The sequence below is a fragment of the Haemaphysalis longicornis genome, unplaced genomic scaffold (genome assembly GCF_048455015.1).
Source record: "Haemaphysalis longicornis isolate Haplotype H1 unplaced genomic scaffold, Haemaphysalis longicornis Haplotype H1 scaffold_1, whole genome shotgun sequence".
Lineage (NCBI taxonomy): Eukaryota > Metazoa > Arthropoda > Arachnida > Ixodida > Ixodidae > Haemaphysalis > Haemaphysalis longicornis.
The window spans coordinates 304,270,864-304,288,149 of NW_027526203.1; the positions used below are offsets into that span (position 1 = coordinate 304,270,864).

Genomic DNA, 17,286 nt, shown 5'->3' on the forward strand with positions numbered 1-17,286 from the left:
AAATCTTCGGCGAGCAGAGAAGAAACCTCTGTTTTGAAGCACTTTGTTTGCTTTACTTTCAGAGTAAACGCATCCGAAAGAGGCCGGTGAGATTGCATCCAAGCTTAGTGTAAAGCAAATAATATTCTCTCATTTATTGTGGACGCGTGCGGGCTACAGAGATATTTTGGCCAGAAAATTACACGCCGCTATAAGCTCATGGTTGTCAGGAGTTCATGGCAGTGATGTAATTTTATTTTTGTTCATTTTACTTCACACCCCTTAAGGCCAGTGCATCTCACAGGGGGTTAAGAATACATACAACACAAAAGGGGGAAAATGTGGAGATTAAGATTTTAAAACAGCGTTTCCTTGTGCCGAGGCACACTTGTTAGCTCAAATGTTATACAGAGGGTAACGAAAATTATGTCATTATTTTTACAAACTGTATTTAAATGCACCTGTGACGACTCATATGAAATAGAGTCATCGAAGCACGCTGTTGAAACCCGCACAACTTAGGGGGCGCGTTGTGTGGCTGTAGTTTGGTTTTTCTCCAGGTCATCTCGCAGCTTGTTATAGCTTTCCGAAAACAAGGCTATGAATACGTGGAAGGGTCAAATGACGCCAAAATCTCTGCCGTATTTTGCGCGGTGCAGTTCTCCGCCACACATACCGCATACCGCAAATACCGCCCTCATTTTTATACCACTGAGCACTGAGTACCGATTTGTGCAAGCTGAAATTTCAGACCCAATATTTTTTTAACCATATTTCAACGTTTTTGTTATATTTCCTGTTATTCCGTTCACGTATACTAAATGTCGTACAGATCATACCAGAATCGCGATCGTGCGACTAATTAGGCTACAACCATGTGGTCGAGTAACGGGTGGTACTGAAGTCAAAAGACCAACCGTATGGACCACTCATTGCACAACATTGACTGTTATTCTTTCTACTGCAACAAATGACATTGGCAGCACTACGTAAATTATAACACTAGAACCAAGAATGGGCTTTTCTGTCAAAACGGGCTTTGTGAGGAACCATAGTTGTTTATAATAACACGCCTACATTTACATCCCAATGTATACTTATCCCCATATTGTGCACATGGATTATATTACGATTCACGGGGATATTTATAGTACATGTTCTACAAATTACCAGCCATTTCACGACCTCGTACACCGAGTTATTCCTTCAATGACACTCAATTTATTTCTGCCTGATTAAGTACTACTTTACTTGAATTCGCTTTACTTGAATTCGCTGATTAAATACTACTTTACTTGAATTCGATTAAGTACTGCTTTACTTGAAACTGTTCGCTTGGTTTCCTTAAACGTAACCTCAGACATGCACCCGCGCGTTTACGAAAGTTAGCATATATTACACTAATGCGCCCTAAACTAGAGTACGCGGCAGCCATTTGGGACCCTCATCATGCATATCTAATAAATGACTTAGAATCTTTACAAAACCGTGCTGTCCGCTTCATCTTTTCTGATTACTCACCCTATACCAGCGTAACCGAATTAAAAAATCGTGCTGAACTTGAAACCTTATCGCATCGTCGCAACATATCTCGCTTAACATTATTTCATAAACTGTACTACCATGCATGCCTTCATAAGGAATTTATCTGTGAACCCGCCGCCATTTTTCCGCGTCGAGATCATTCATGCAAAATCAAACGCATCACATGTCATACCGTTGCTTTTGCCGAATCATTTGCTCCTCGTACCACAATAGACTGGAATAATCTACCATCAAACATTGTTACTGAACCGAATACCACGAAATTTACTAATGCTTTGAGCAAAAATATCAATGTATAATATGTATCATTTCACTGCCTCATTTCATTCAGTTCTTGCGTTGTCAGATGACATGTGGTAATATACCATGTGGTTATAATCGGTGTAGTTTGTTCTAGTTACTGTACCAATAGCTGTTCTTGTTGTTCTACCGAATTGTTGTATTTGTTTGCACTCTAGCAATGTTAATTGTTTCTGCCATTTTTTAGTTCTTGTGTTTATTTTGTTCTTGTTCTAGTTTATGTGACACCTTTGTAACCCCCCTACCCTATGTAATACCCTCCCCAGAGGGCCTTTAGGGTTTTTTTGAAATAAAAAAAATAAAAAAAAATTAAAATTTATTCTTCTTCACAAACCAATGTAGCTTAGCAGTGATATGTTCATGTTCGAACTTATTCATGAAGATGCATGCACTGAAGACTTTCTTTCAGCTTATCTTTACTATACGAATAACAGCATAATTCCACCAGACTGCTATTCACTGTAACCAAAAGCAAAAACCAACAACCAAAACTTCAGCACGAAGGGTTACGCAGTGTGCCTGTTTATTCATTTATTTATTCATGGCAACTTTACAGGCCCCATTTCAGGGCATAGAGTAAGGGGGGGGGGGCATTTGAAAACGTAATACCTGAAAAAGCATAAATTTAAGAAAGGAACATTGCAACAAAATATAAACGTGTTACACATATTTAAAAGTACAAAGTGATCAATATTTGACAGTACATAAACACTTGTGGCCGTTAAAACAGCGAAAAAGCTTACAATTTGTGTGAAAAAAAGGAAGAAAACACAACATAAACATTAATCGCGATAGCATGCGTCACACTAAAAATTTGGGAACAGCATTAAATTGTGTAAAGCGTGAGTAGCTGACTGCGAAACGTTTCGGGGTTAGATATGGAGGCTATGTTATCAAGGCAGACCTTTTCACAGGTGAATACACGAGGCAGTGCGGAGGCATTTTCGTTTGACATTATTTACATATCTCTAAAAATTGTGGGCCCCGTAGTTTGAGACCCAAAACGTTGTTTTGCAGTCCTATTTTTGGCGCCTAAAACGCGCGTTTTTAATGCCTAAAAATCCGGTCTCTAGTTACTACACACCTCGCCACTAGAGCTACTGCGTAAATATTTCTTAGTGTAATAGTGTCCGAAATAAACGAATATAAAGGGGATGTGTACCTACAATAGATGATGTGCATGGAAATACCAAACCAGTATTCGCATACATAAAAAATTAGCACGCCCGCTACCCAACATCGCCCTTATGGTAAACCCGCTTGAGTATTTCACTCAGCACACCTTGGCGAGGCAGTGCAGGGCAGCGAATCCGAAGGCACTACTGGATTCATCAGCGAACGCATCCCTGACCGGTAATCATCGCAGAATAGCAGAAGTAGGGCTGTTCCACAACGAGGTACAGCCGCGAAGCGTCGTCACTGATGGCGAGTGCGAGTGGGCCAGCTCGGGACCGCATCACTCCGACACACCGCGAAATTCCATTCCCCTTATTTATTTTCCTAATATATATAATTATATTATATATATATATATATATATATATATATATATATATATATATATATATATATATATATATTTATATACATATATATATATATATATATATATATATATATAATATATATTTATATATAATATAATTATATATAAATCAAGAAAAGGCGGCAGTCTGCAACGCCAAAGGAGGCACAGGGGTGTTGTTAGGCTCTTTTTTTACTACGGTTAGTGATGGTAACATTTTTTAAATATACGTGAGAAAGAAAGAAAGAAAGAAAGAAAGAAAGAAAGAAAAACACACTCCCAGAGTGGGGACCGAGCCCACGCCTTTCGATTTGATCTCGAATGCCTTACCAATTCGGCTATCTGGGTGACTGTGTTCTCCTTCACTTTCTGTGGTATTTATATTTATTAGAATTTTATCTGAAGCTTGAGGGTGGTGGCCAGCGTCACTTTGACTACACGGGGAGAAGGGGACTTTTTTTTCAACCCCCGGGGCGTGACTCGAGCGTCTACAGCCTCTCATGAGTGGGTAACTGGCGGGAAACCCTCTCATGCTACCTTGGCATCAAGGCTGCCAGAACCGAGACACCTCGATAGGCTTCCGCAGAATAATATAGTTAGGAAATGATGGGCTCGTTGACGAAATACAGAAAGATAGGTTGGCAGTCTACAACGACAAAAGAGGCATGGTGGTGTTGTTAGGCTCTTTTTTTACTACGGTTAGTAAATGTAACATTTTTAAATATACGAATATATATCTATATATCTATATATCTATATATATATATATATATATATATATATATATATATATTTATATATAGGATATAAGGGTTGGCAGTCAAGAATGCCTTAGAAAGCAAAGGGGAGAATGTAGGTAATTGAAATAGATGAATAATTTGGAAAGACAGAAAGAAAATGGAGAAAAAATGCTCGCTGGGTGGGATCCGAACCCACGACCTCCAGAATACGCGTCTGGTGCGATGACCCCTACGCTACCAGCGGGGCTGTTTCCTCTCCACTTTCTCGGGTATTTATGCTAAGGTATGTTGTTTCCTGTGCTCGAGAGTGGTAGGTTGCGCCACTCGGACTACTCGGTGTGAAGGGGACCTTTTTAACCCCCAGTCCGTGACTCGAGTGTCTTCATGTCGAGAGCGGTCGACCAGCGTTGAACCCTCGTAAGCTACCTATGGCACCAAGACTTCCAGAACAGAGGCCCTCGCTATGCATGTAGCGAATCAGAATAGGAAATGAGGGGCTCGTTGAGTTAGGACAGAAATGAAGGTTGGCAGTCAAGAATGCCTCAGGAAGCAGAGGGGGGAATGTATCCCTATAAACAGCCTGACTGGGCCTCTCCAGAGTCCTTAGAGGTGGAGCGGATTGGGTTTGTGTATTACACAAACGGTAAGATGCTTCCGACGCGGGAGGGACAAATGCAGCTCCATGTTTGTCTGCAAGAACAAAGCTTGTATCCTTCAGAGGTTCGTTCAGCTAATTGGCTAGGAAGTATGCTCTATCGCAATTTACAACAAACGTGTTTTGTTTCGTGCACTCCGTAAACTGCGTCCAGCTTTCCAGTTCTTCCTTCTTCACAGAGTGGAAGAGCACAAATTTTTCAATTGTCTTCAGGGCCGATTCAAAAGCATCGGCCACTGCCTGTCTCATTCGGTCAGCGTTCAATTCCACATCTCCCAATAACATCAGACGCAATTTTACGCTCAATGAACATGACAATATCGGTTTCTTAATTCAAAGGCTTACAACTTAAAGAATTAAACCTGAAAGACTTACAAAATTAAACTTCATTATCGAATTAATTAAGACTGTTGTTGGGCTAGTTAGTTCATGGTAAACACAGAGTAACAAGGATAACAGGTTTTACCCCCTTTTTGAAAATATGGCTAGGGCATAAAATGTCCGCATGAGCTGTCATCATTCGCCTCGTTGTAGTAATTGGAACTAATTTTGAGAAGAACCGCACCTGTTGGCAGTATTCACCCGTGGCACAAAAGCTCTGATGTTGTTCTGTTCCTGTCAATAACAAACCGTTACGCGTGCAACAACAAGTTTATGCCTACAGTCCGCTCACACGAAGTCGCACCATGGCAACATTGCTCAAGCTTTTTTAAAAACATTTGCAGAGGACCTCTACATACAAGTTTTACATGTGAGATGCGATTATGTTACTTCGTCGTCGGGCAGCGTTTCGAACAGCGCTGCTACATTCCCAATTCATGCCTCGAAGCCTTAGTGGCACGCTGAAGGAGAGACACCACCAGCAAAGACTTTGTACACTCCCAGGCGTCCTGAAATATAGCTTCACACAATACATTCGATCGACCACTCCTTGTGGCCAACGAAGAACTTTCGGCCAATGATAATGTCCAGTATACGAGGGTGATTCCAGAAGAGAAGAAACATCCGTGTACACGGTATTTTTTTGTTTTTTCGCATATTTTTATCAGTTATGCGCAAGGCAGAGGATAGCTGAAAACTGCAAATTGTTTTCCTACTTGGGGAGAAACAAATTGACGAAGGTGGCACGGGTGACGCGCGATTTCCGGCGGCTGCAGTTTTTTTTCAACTTTGGGGTTTTGCGCACGGCAAGGTTTGATCATTGTGGCAAGGTTTTGTTTTAAAAGAACAACTACACCAAAATGACCTGCAGATCAAAACAAATTTTGCATTCTGCTGTGAACAAAAAAAAATTAGAAAAAGTATTGTGATTTCGCGCCAGACGACAGATTGTCGTCAACTTTGATGCCCCCTATGTGCGTATCTATAATTGTGACGGACTAGTAAGTGACAAGTAATATCGATCACATGTTTGTACACATATCTCTAAAATATCGCTTGCCTGGAGGAAATATAAATATACGCAAAAAAAGTTTTACCGCTGTGCTCCTTCTAAAAACGCATAAATTTAAAAATCAAAATAAAAGAAAACCCGGTCTGTGTTTCCTTCAAAATTGGGGAAAAGAGAATCCTTAAGAGCGTAAACAATACTGCTGAAAAACACGTTGCATCATTTTGTTTGCACCGAAGTTATATGCGGCTGAAATCATGCGTTCCAGACGCGTCTCTGTGCCATGAACTCCGCTACTGCCGTTGCTTTTCTTGGTTCCCACTTTAATAACATAGTGTCTGTTCGCATTCTGCGGCCACACCGGGGACTGTTCAACTTTTGACGTCTTTATAAAGAAAAATCCACGTCTTTGATCTTTTTTATTTGCCATGTTTCAGTGAATAAGCGCTAGCACAGACACGCCTGTGGCGAAGGCGCGTCAAAAATCGCTCCTTTGAGGGCGTAACGTTTCTTTTAGCAAAATCAAAAGCAGGGTAATAAAACAAAAAGTTTTCTTGGTGTGTCGACTGCCGTAACTTACGCTGTTCAGGCTACTTGTTAAAAAGGGGCACATATTTAGAAATAGAGCACTTGTTTAAATTAAAACAAATTAAAAAAAACTAAAATTGATTTCGATGACGGAAAAACACCGACATCTACCATAGCGTGGAAAAGCCCGATGTGCAATTCAATTATAACAGAGTTCCGGTAACAGAACGAGTGCATTGACAAGAAAAGTCGTAGGCCTGAGCGTTTTGGCCCGATTAAAGTGAAATAACGCAGATGCCTGGTAATTTGCTGAATTACGTGGCTGAGATTTAAAACCATTTATTTTCTATTGAAACCTCTAACAGGACATGATCCTAACCATAAAAACAAATGAAATGCTTATAACACTTTCGTTACAACTTGGGCGTTCGCACATTCAAACACAGCACACCAAATTTCTTGTACGGGCATATGAAAGGTCACCTTGCTGCTGTACTAATTAACCGAAAAATATATAGGGTTGCATCATAAAGGCTACAAAGGAAATTCTAAACAGCTCAACGTTAGGTCCTTTATTACAACCGAACCTTACTTAGCCTCACAATAAGTTCCCGTGCTGGCGGCATCTCCCAAGATCGGCGCGTCCCGGCAGCTGCTGGAATCATGGTTGTCCATGCGCAGAAGCTTATTGGTTATTGCAATAGTAGGTATATCTGTGCCGTTGGTGAAGACAGATGTTATTGCTTTGTTGGAGTGCGCCCAACGTGGGACAACTGCGGAAATGTGCCCGTCGAGGAGAGACAGTGAGTTTTATCAGCGAAGCTGTTTAGCGAATCGTAATTTTTCGTGTCCGCAGTTGAAAATACCAAGGAATTGACGACACGCGCATGTGAGCTCGGCCTCGCGGTGACCACCCGGCCGTTAACAACACCAATAAAATGCCTATCGGTCGTGTGTGCGTGCCTTGCGATGACCGTCCAGCGTCCACTGCGCACGTTTGTCAAGCAAACCATAGCCACTTAGGGAGATTGAACAAGATTGCGACGACCGCCCGGCAGTTAACAAAACCAGGAAAATTCCCAGCGCTCGTGTATACGTCCCTCGCACGACCGCCCAGCACCCCCCGCGCACGTTTGTCGAGCCAAGTATAGACTTGGGGACATTGGCCAAGATTGCGACGACCGCCCGGCAGTTAAAAAAACCAGGAAAATGCCCAGTGCTCGTGTATACGTCCCTCGCACGACCGCCCAGCACCCCCCGCGCACGTTTGTCGAGCCAAGTATAGACTTAGGGACATTGGCCAAGATTGCGGCAGCCGCCCGGCAGTTAAAAGTACGAAGAAAATGCCAAGAACTCGTCTACGCGTAGCTCGTGGTGAACGCCCAGCGTCCCCGGCGCACGTTTGTCAAGCCAAATATACGCACTTAAAAGATTGGCAAGACGCCGCACAACACGCCGAACAAATTATCGGGGCACAAAGACTGGTACATCCAATTCGACTCTCGACCACGCTGGCAGGCCGAAGGGTGCTGGAGGATCTAAGGATCTTGGCCCCAATGGAATCACCAACACAAGCCGAATTGCCCCAACCAATACGCACCCAACTAAAAATTGAACTCCTTCCCAAAAGCATGCATTACACGAAAAACGAAGGTAGAAGGAAAGCCAGGATTAAAGGCCTAGCAAAACGACTCCGAGGGAAGCAGAACGTCTGGTACACAGACGCAGTCCCCTAGGGAGCAAGGCACGTGACGTGCATAGTGGCAACCAACTACTAGAGTGACTAACAAACCGCTGCCATGATAATTACTTGAAATACGATTGAAGCGGAAGAGGCAGCTATCGCCCTCACCGTCTGCAGCGGGAAAACATCGGGAACGGTCGTCTCTGATTCAAAGACGGCCATTAGAAACTAGATCCGGCGCAAAGCATCCTCCATAGCTCTAAAACTTCTGAGCCCCACGCTGCGAACCCCCAACATTCCTGAGATCTCTCTGATCTCGTCCCAAGCACATTCCGGGCTGGAAGGAAACGAAGACGCCCACGAGGTGGCTTGTGAACACACACACCTGGACAACTACGGAGCTGAACCACCGCCCTGCCAACCCGAACAGCTTCTAAGCTCCAGCGAAATCCTCTCCTACATCATCCTCTCGTCCGCAGCAAAGGGCGGTAAACATATCCGGATTCCTACCGGCCCCTCAACCGCAGGCAAGCAACAACACTTGGGATACTGCAGACTAACTCCTTCCCCAACCCCGTTTTATATACAAGATTTACCCCGAGCTATACTTGCCTACATGCTCCTCATGTACGGAATGGGCCACACTTACGCAGATCTCGTGGCGCTACACACATGCACCAACAAGCAATGTATTAATTAACGATATCTTGAATGTGAGACCGCGCTCCAAAACGGTCAGGAGAACGCCCAGCTTGCATTGGTCAATCTGGCCGAAATCGCTGCCGAACTGCAGGGATTTAATAAGAAGCCTGCAAAGACGGCGACACCACCTTAGCACCGCTAGTCCAATTTCGCCTTATGTGCCGCCCGGGATCCCCGCATACACCTGGCCGACGTCTAGGTGAAGCGGGAGACCGCAACCCCCCGATAAACTGGGCCAATAAGGTTTATTCACTCACTCACTCGCTCACTCCACACCCGTTCTCTCTAGAGGAGCCGAGCTCATTTTTTCACTGGCTGCGTGGGCGGCATGGCTGTCACGTTGGCGAGACCCAATTTTCAGTGTGGTGTTTTTTGTACTGACGACCCACAATAGACGTTTCTTGTACCTCAAGGTCCCAACAGGAAGCTTAAGTACATCGCGCACCACTTGCACACCAATACCCTTCACAAGATTTGGCGTGCCGTCCCCCCTTTGTGTGCACTATGATATGCAGCAGATGGCATTAATATTATTATATGCAGTTTGGCCAAAGTATGCGCCATCACGAGCAGTTGCGCAGCCGCGGCTGTGCAAAGCGACCTCAACATGAGAACTGTATTTCTATTTGGCATAAGCAAAATGGTGCTAGCGTGTGCACAAAAGCCTTCACGCACTTCCTCCAAGAGTCTGGATCAGTGATGTACTTCAAACATCTGAGCGTGTATGTCTGTCGCCATTGTGTACGACCATGTATGTGGAAGAGAGTGCTTTACAGCTACGTTCTCTCTCTCTTTTTCCTAATCTGATTTTTTTTCTATTTCCTATCACCTGTTCCTTGCTCATTTGCTTATTCTACAACACATCGGCAGTTGCAAGCCCTACCGCAAGGAATACTGCCCTCTGTTTTCATTGAAGGTTTCTCTCTCTGATTTTTCGCCAAGCTTTGTTTTTCTTCCTCCTCTTCTTTCAAGGAGGGCGCCTACAACAATATCGGATCAAGTACCTTTTTCTTGTGGCTGTTCCTTCAAAGTATGATTATAACCCTCGCTTGAATCGCTTTTGGCGCAGCAAACCGGTACACTAGCCATTGTTTTCTGCCATTTCTTCATCTTCCTCATCATCGGCATGCTCCTTATTTTTCGGAAAGAAAAATAACAATAAGCAGATAACGGGGTATTCACTACAGATGCCAGCCACAGTTTAAAGCCATTGTTTTGCTATTTGTATTTTAAAGGTGCAATCTACCTTGCTTTTTTCTGTCTTCTGCGCTCCCAGACTTTCGTTAGCCGTATGTATTTCAGGACTGGTCATTGGGATTTTGTCCGATACTCTTTACTTGGCTTTCTCGCAGGGATTTTCTATTTATCGCCTATTTGTTCAGAAAGCCAGGAAAGGTTTTTCCGCTAATGTTTCTGCAATGTAATTTTTAAATATTTTTGTTACCATGGTTGCTCTGAATAATAGTGGATCGCTAATATTCTAGACGAACTTTTTGAAGAGATAAGCGCCAGACAATGGGTGTCTAATGGTCGCATCGCTGGGAGAAAAATCCATAATGATATTCTAATACCTCGCACTTCCAGCTCTTGCCAATGCGGTGCGACAGCTTTTACCGAACACAACACCCAACTCAGAGAATAACAGAAACAATTAAAACGTAGAAGGGACGTCTGAACTGTGTTCTCTTTATACCGTGGTGACCTATAATAAATTAAGGGAACACATAGAGCGGCAAGAGGTTTATCGGGCTCTTTTTTTTTTTTTGTGGAGGGGAGTGTGTACAATTAAACACTTTCGATGCACAAATGTGCCAGGAAATATTGATTGGTCGTTTAATGGGCTAAGGAAAATCGCTTGCTTGGACACGATGTTTCTTGTCTCCTGAACTCGCAATTTAGCGTTTACTTTTAACTCCCCGGTGCTACCTGCTGATAACTTAGACGATTTCCTTCAAATGTTACTAAGAATAACTTGAGTCGAAAATACGCGGTCAGCTCATAATTTGCACGTACAACGATATACTTCGTAATTTATCTACACCATGAACATTTTAGCGGTAGCCCCCAGCTTTCACAAGGGCCAAACGGAGAGCTCGAGAGCGTTGGTTTGCTCGGTCTACATAGCTTCGCAAAGATGAGGCGTGTATGGTTCGTCCCCCGCAGATACTCTCTAGGTGGTGTGCGTTCCCGCCCGCGACACACGCGTTGCCTCACGGTCATCAGCTCAATGTTCCGGACAAACACGAGGACTCGCCGCTCTTCAACACACAATGTCAGTGCAAAATATTTTTGTCTTGCCTTGATCAAAGTTACTATTGCTGTTTCAATTTTTCTGTGCAAGTAATTTTCTGAGGACGCTATTCTTGCGCGTCATATTTTCCGTAAATTAAACATTAGTTGCTACCCATCCGGCTATTATTCGACAAAAATTGTGGTCATGGTTTCTGAAAGGATATGCAACTTAAGGGCAAACCTTCAGGTATTCAAGAAGGGGCGCTTTAAGTGCTTCCAGGCACAAAGAAAACCTCTATTTGAAGGGAGTGCGGTTTAGCGATGATTTGCACACCTCCTTTAATGGCGGGCGAACCTTAGTGAGGTGGAGGGGACAAGAAATCATCTGGGGTAAGAAGGATGGTTGATCTCACGGATGCGTCGGAATTCAATTAGCTCTGTAGGGAACAAATTAATTAAAGTCTGCAAAAACAGTACTGAGTGTGATGATCGAAATCTTTGTTTGTCGGTGTTTACTTCTTCACTGCTATCCGTGGTTCGGGGGGGGGGGGGGGTAAGGGTATGGAGGGAGAATCCAAAACAGCCAAGGTAACCAAAATAGAGGCAAGGCAGATTGAAACGAATAAATGGAGGGAAAAAATGGAAGGTAAAACGTCGTTAGAGATGTACAGGGCTGAGAAATTGAACATCAGAAAGGAACATTACGATAATTCCCAGGGCAGTGCTTTGCTTTTTGAGGCTAGAGCAGGTTGCCTGCGAACTAAGAGTTTTGTGGGGAAGTATTCACAAAATGATGGGGTATGCGTGGTCTGCGGAAAAGAAACAGAAACTATGCGGCACATAGTGTTAGAATGTGAGGGTATTGTTGCGTCTTGTCGCGAGTTGTAGCGACCGCAGTCTGCTGGTAGCGGGGCCGGTCGCCTTCGCTTCGTCGAGCCAGGACTAGGGGAGAGCTTAGAGCAAACTCAACGGGTTTATTTACATTTTTACAGTGAGTTGTCGAGATGAAGACAGAAGACCGATCTTGGCGGGCCGCAGCACGCCCTTTTTGTTGACCCCCGATCCCTAGTTCCCTAGGTTAGGGATCCCCATACAAAACAATGCGGACCAATGGTGATGTGTACGTTCCTCGCTGTGAAGCACCGCCCTCGGGTAGGGACACGCCTTTCAGGTATGTCGGCAGATGCACAGCACACGCACACACACACCCTTGCCACTCGTCAGGACCCGCGCGGGCGCCGCGTATTCTTTTGGTGTCTGCCGCGCGCTGCGTTCCCAGGGAGCCTAACAGCACAGATTAACAAGGTTCGTGGAATCACTCCGGGAAGGGTTAATGGCTTGACCATTGCCACTGCCTTCTTCGCTGTGCTGCCGCCGCCACGGGGTCCCATTGTCCGGTCGTCGCCGTCTGGGCTTTCACGCGCACACGCGTTCAGTTGCTCAGGCCGGGGGAATACCGGCAGCTCCTTAATCCCTTTTGGGGCAACAACACTCAACGCCGCTCAAAAGCCGCTGTCAATCAGTGGCCGCCGCGGCGTCTTGTCGGCCTCCTTTCGTTTCCGTCGACAAGAGGTGGGGTGGTCGACCGGCGGGCGACTGACCCGCGCAAACATGGCGCCAGTGAGTCATAACAGTATCCATCCAAATCTACATGAAGGGAATATTGGGCTTTCAGAAGCCCTAGGATTTAAGGGTATCACAGACGAAGTTAACTTCGAGGCTGTCGAGGGGACGAAAAGAAGACTAGAATGCTGGTGGACGAAAAGCAGAGAGGGGAATATTGCCTAGGACAGTTACCACCGGTAACAGGGAAAAAAAAGTATTACGGGCCTAATAAGCTTTAGTGCCTGCCCTGAGCAGCGCTAGTATTAAACCAAGAGTGTAAAACATGATTATATTAGTCCTTTTCGGTAAGATGACATGTCATCACCCCGCTTCAAGGGGGAGACAAATAGCAATCATCATCATCATCATCATCATCGGAGGAGGAGGTTGTCGGAGCATAGTCCTTTATTGTGTTGCACTCATTTTCATTCGGCTGCCTCTATTCTTGATCATTCTCTAATCAGCCATTTTTAACAACTGGAGCGTGAAACAAGCTCCTCCAGAGTCTGCCACAGAATATGTTGTTTTCTTGGCCATGTACGAGATACAGCATCAATTTTACTTTCCTTGATCTCTGGCTAACTATATATCTTTTCATAAGATGTAAAGTTTTGATTTCATTTGTGAACATCAGCCGTCAGCATAGTTCTTATCTTTCATTCATTGGAGAACCCAGAAAAACTGATGTGCGTTGTTCAGGAGAGCTGACAAAATAGCGGCCTTTCATGATTGTTATGCATTAGTTGTGGTTTCCCTTTAGTCTGGCAATTTACCATAGAATATGGTCCTCTTACGCGTGAAATGCCATGCTCCAAAATCTATATGCGTGAAACGATATCATTGCGCGTAATTTTTGACATTACTCTGCTCCCTGAGGTGCGTGCGCCAACAACCCGATCTACCCCGATGCCACTTAAGTTGGAGATTGCCATCAGGGAAGCCTGGGTTACGTTCAAGAACACTTGACAGCTAGCGTTTGCGAAATCGCAGCATTTACAATGTGGGGCGAGGAAGTCTCAAGATTGGTTGGCATGGCAGGGGACGCTTGGTGGGCAGTGAAGCAGAGGAACAAGCAAAGGAGGTTAGCAGCAAATAAATTTGCATATTTTGTGGTTACATGACACCCTCTGGCCCTGAAGCTTTTAAACACTTAATTTAATTCATCATCACGATGCTCATTTTATTAGCTACTGAGACATGCGCTGCCAATCACGGCTGCAGTTGTGTCTTTTTTCATTTCGAGTGAGCAAACGTATTACGCGAAAGTGGTATTAGGTTACTTTTCGCGATGACGGCTTGCTCGACAGCAGTACCATCTAGCCGTGCCCGGAACTGACGCTGTCATTCCGTGAACTAACAAAAAAATTACACCATCTCCCCGAAGGGAACTATGTGGTGATGCAAAGCATGGGGGTTCCGTGTAGGTTCCACACCGGAGCAGAACCGGCGCAGGCGGTGTCTCGGAGCAGACTGAACGCCGCGCAGCGCGCGCACATGCTTTTATACAGCTGGACGAAAGGAGAATGGAGGAAAGACGCGCATGCGCAGTGGGGGTGTGGACGGCGCAACAACAAGGGAGGGTTCCGTGTAGGTTCTATTGTGTTGCCGTTATGTTGGTTCATTTATCGGAGCACGAATGGGAACGTAGTGTTAACCCCCATGTAGAGACAGAGAAATGTAGAGAAATGTAGAGACAGCGAAGAGACCGACACCGGCGTTGGTTGGTTGGTTGGCGTTACCTGATCGAACACCTCCTGGTTCTCGTCTTCCTTTATTGCGTGCTCACGCTCTTACTCCGCTGCCCGCCCTCTTCGTCCTCTTCTCTGGTTGAGCTGCAAGGCGCGTGGCGCTTCCCGCCACAGCTTTCCCACGGGAAATTCAACATTCTCCTCTAAAGTTTCCAGTTCGTCGTTTCCGTTGACGTTCAGCTTCGCGTGCCTTCGTTGTATCAGTAGCTTCTTGACGTAGTTTGAATGAGTCAAGGACATAAGGCGTAGCGCAGTGGGAAGAGCGCCGCGTATACCTCCCGTTGCGGCCAAAGAGTTGTGGGATCAAAACCGGGCGCCGCTATTTCTTTTTTTTTAATAGTGTAGGAGGAGAGGTTCGGACAACGGACGGACGCCGGACATAGCCCCGAGCAAGAGATGCTCTGCATCTAAAAATGCGTGGTAGGTGTGGGAACTGAATCCAGGAACATGCGGCGGCAGGCGAGGGACCTAACCACTACCCTACACCGGCGCCACCAAGATGACGCCGTTCGAAGCACCTTAAATGTGAATGTAAGGGCGCCAAGAGGTGAAATAATGCCCAACAAAAGGCCGTGCGACTCCAGTTTGAAGCTGGGATGCAGACCCCTGGCGCTATGCACGGGGCTGGGCGTTTGCTCGCGGATGATTCGCTAGATGGCGCTGGCTGGCCTTAAGCACATAATTCGTGTCTAAGGGATACAAGCGCATCGAACGAGAGCAATGGCGTAATTATAGGCGTTATGAACTCTTCATCTTCCGACTTCTGCCACTCGCACGATTTCGTGTCCTTATAATGCAGAAATAGGCTCAGAGATCCTTTGGAATGTTTTCATACCTTTCGACCGTTTCATTCACCTCTCGGACCGCGACGGTCTCGCCTAGTAGACAGCTGATACTATAATTGCAACTGTGACAGCTCTGACTTGCATCATAGTTTGCATAATGCCAACTATATTTGCCGGGTCGACGCCATTTGCGAAAAGCTCATTCGTCTCAATTTTAAATGCCTACAAGTCAGCCCATTTAGCAACAACTTCAGTTACATGTACAGCTGCGGGCCCTAGATGACGTCATTCGGTTTAGCAAATGCTGCTTGACCTTTCTATACAATACTCATCTACATGAAGTGACATTCAGGTCACTTTCCCTCTACCGAGCGGGCAAGCACATTGAAAAACGCATCTTCATGACAGCGCAACAATATGACAATATGAGGATCAAGAAGGGCCCCAGTAGAAGCAAGTTATATTCTCAAGCACGCGCGACATTGTGAGATGATGATCGCTCATTTCGCAACGTCGACGCTCGGGAACATATCATCTTTACAATAATCATCTCATGCTGAGCTTATCTGCGGCCGGTGCGTTCGGTAGCTTTTTTTTAATGAATCGAAAAGCGTTGTTTCCAGGGAAACCGCAGTATACAAGCTATGATAAATTTTTATCCCACCGGCCGGATTATTTTACAGGTATCAGCTTATTGTACAAAGAACCCCACAGCTCTTCTGCCAAACAAGCAGAGAAATCGGGGGGAAGTAGTTATGAATACCTATTCAGAAATCATTGATACGCATTTGAAAGCCGTCACTGAAAACTTGACAGCCAACCTATGATCGGAAAATATCTATGCTTTTAAGCGCACACAGAAAAGTGTATGGAGTAGGGTAGGCTTTCCAGAAGACGTTTCCTAACTAAAGAAACTTTGTCGGGACACGTTTCTCCGCTCATATTCCTAGTTACGTTTTTATTGACGCGGGCGCCAGAATGTTCCGTTTACTAAAGCTGGGAGTTCAGTTTTTAATAAATTTCAGCCACTTATTTAACAAATTCGCTCCGTGTTTTTATCTCTGCACAAATAATAAGGAGAAATGAAGCTGTTTTAGTCACGGCGTTGGGGTACTTTTCTACGCGAACTAAACGAAGCCCACTTGTTTCATGCCACGTGCTTTTCTTCTTTGCAACGCAATCAGAGAAGTGAAATTGTATTATCAGCTCAATTTACTTCACGTGTCGGCAATTGGAAAAGAAGTTCTAGCAGATATAACCAAACATGCAAAAGCTTTGTGACGGCTTTCTTCACTAAAAGCAAGAGAGGGCAAACCGATGAATGTGTTTTGAGAAAGGAAACTGCGCTTCTTTTACGCAAGTAGCCTTAAAGATATTGCTTGAAGTGCCGCTAAATTGAAGCTGCCGAGGCAGCATTCAAACTGCCAGTGATTTGACGTTTGAGGCCAGCCTTATAAATATTTATTGGTCGCAATAATTGAAGGTGCCGTCGAGACAGATACTAAAAAGGATGGGCAGTGCAAAAATGAATCTGCTTAAGATTACCATAAACAATACGGTTCACTGATCAGTGCTCTGTGAACAAGAAAAAGAATGAAAGGAAGTGTCAAGGGCCGGCGCGTCCCATGCAGGTAGCACACGGCTTGAAGGACTCCTATTACTTGCACGAGTGCGCCAAGTGGCAGAAACGAGAAAAATAATGGAACAGGCAGACCTGTCTCGCGTCTGCACCAATCTAAGGAAACGAGAACAAAGTCGGGGACCGCCATTTACATGCCGACAAATAAAATTAAAGAGGTATTTTCTGCGCATAGGCAGTCTGCACTCCTTAACAAACCGTGTTACACGAAGTACGCAAGAAACAATTT

General features: G+C 44.8%; 1 protein-coding gene and 1 non-coding gene across 2 annotated transcripts in view; one reads left to right on the plus strand and one right to left on the minus strand.

Annotated features, from left to right (window-relative positions):
• The window catches only part of LOC144149659 (protein turtle homolog A-like), a 721,048-nt gene that overhangs the window by 41,821 nt on the left and 661,941 nt on the right, over positions 1–17,286 (plus strand). The window lies entirely within an intron of this gene.
• Trnat-cgu (transfer RNA threonine (anticodon CGU)) lies at positions 4,261–4,333 on the minus strand. The gene has a single exon. It is a non-coding gene; the product is annotated as a tRNA-Thr (tRNA).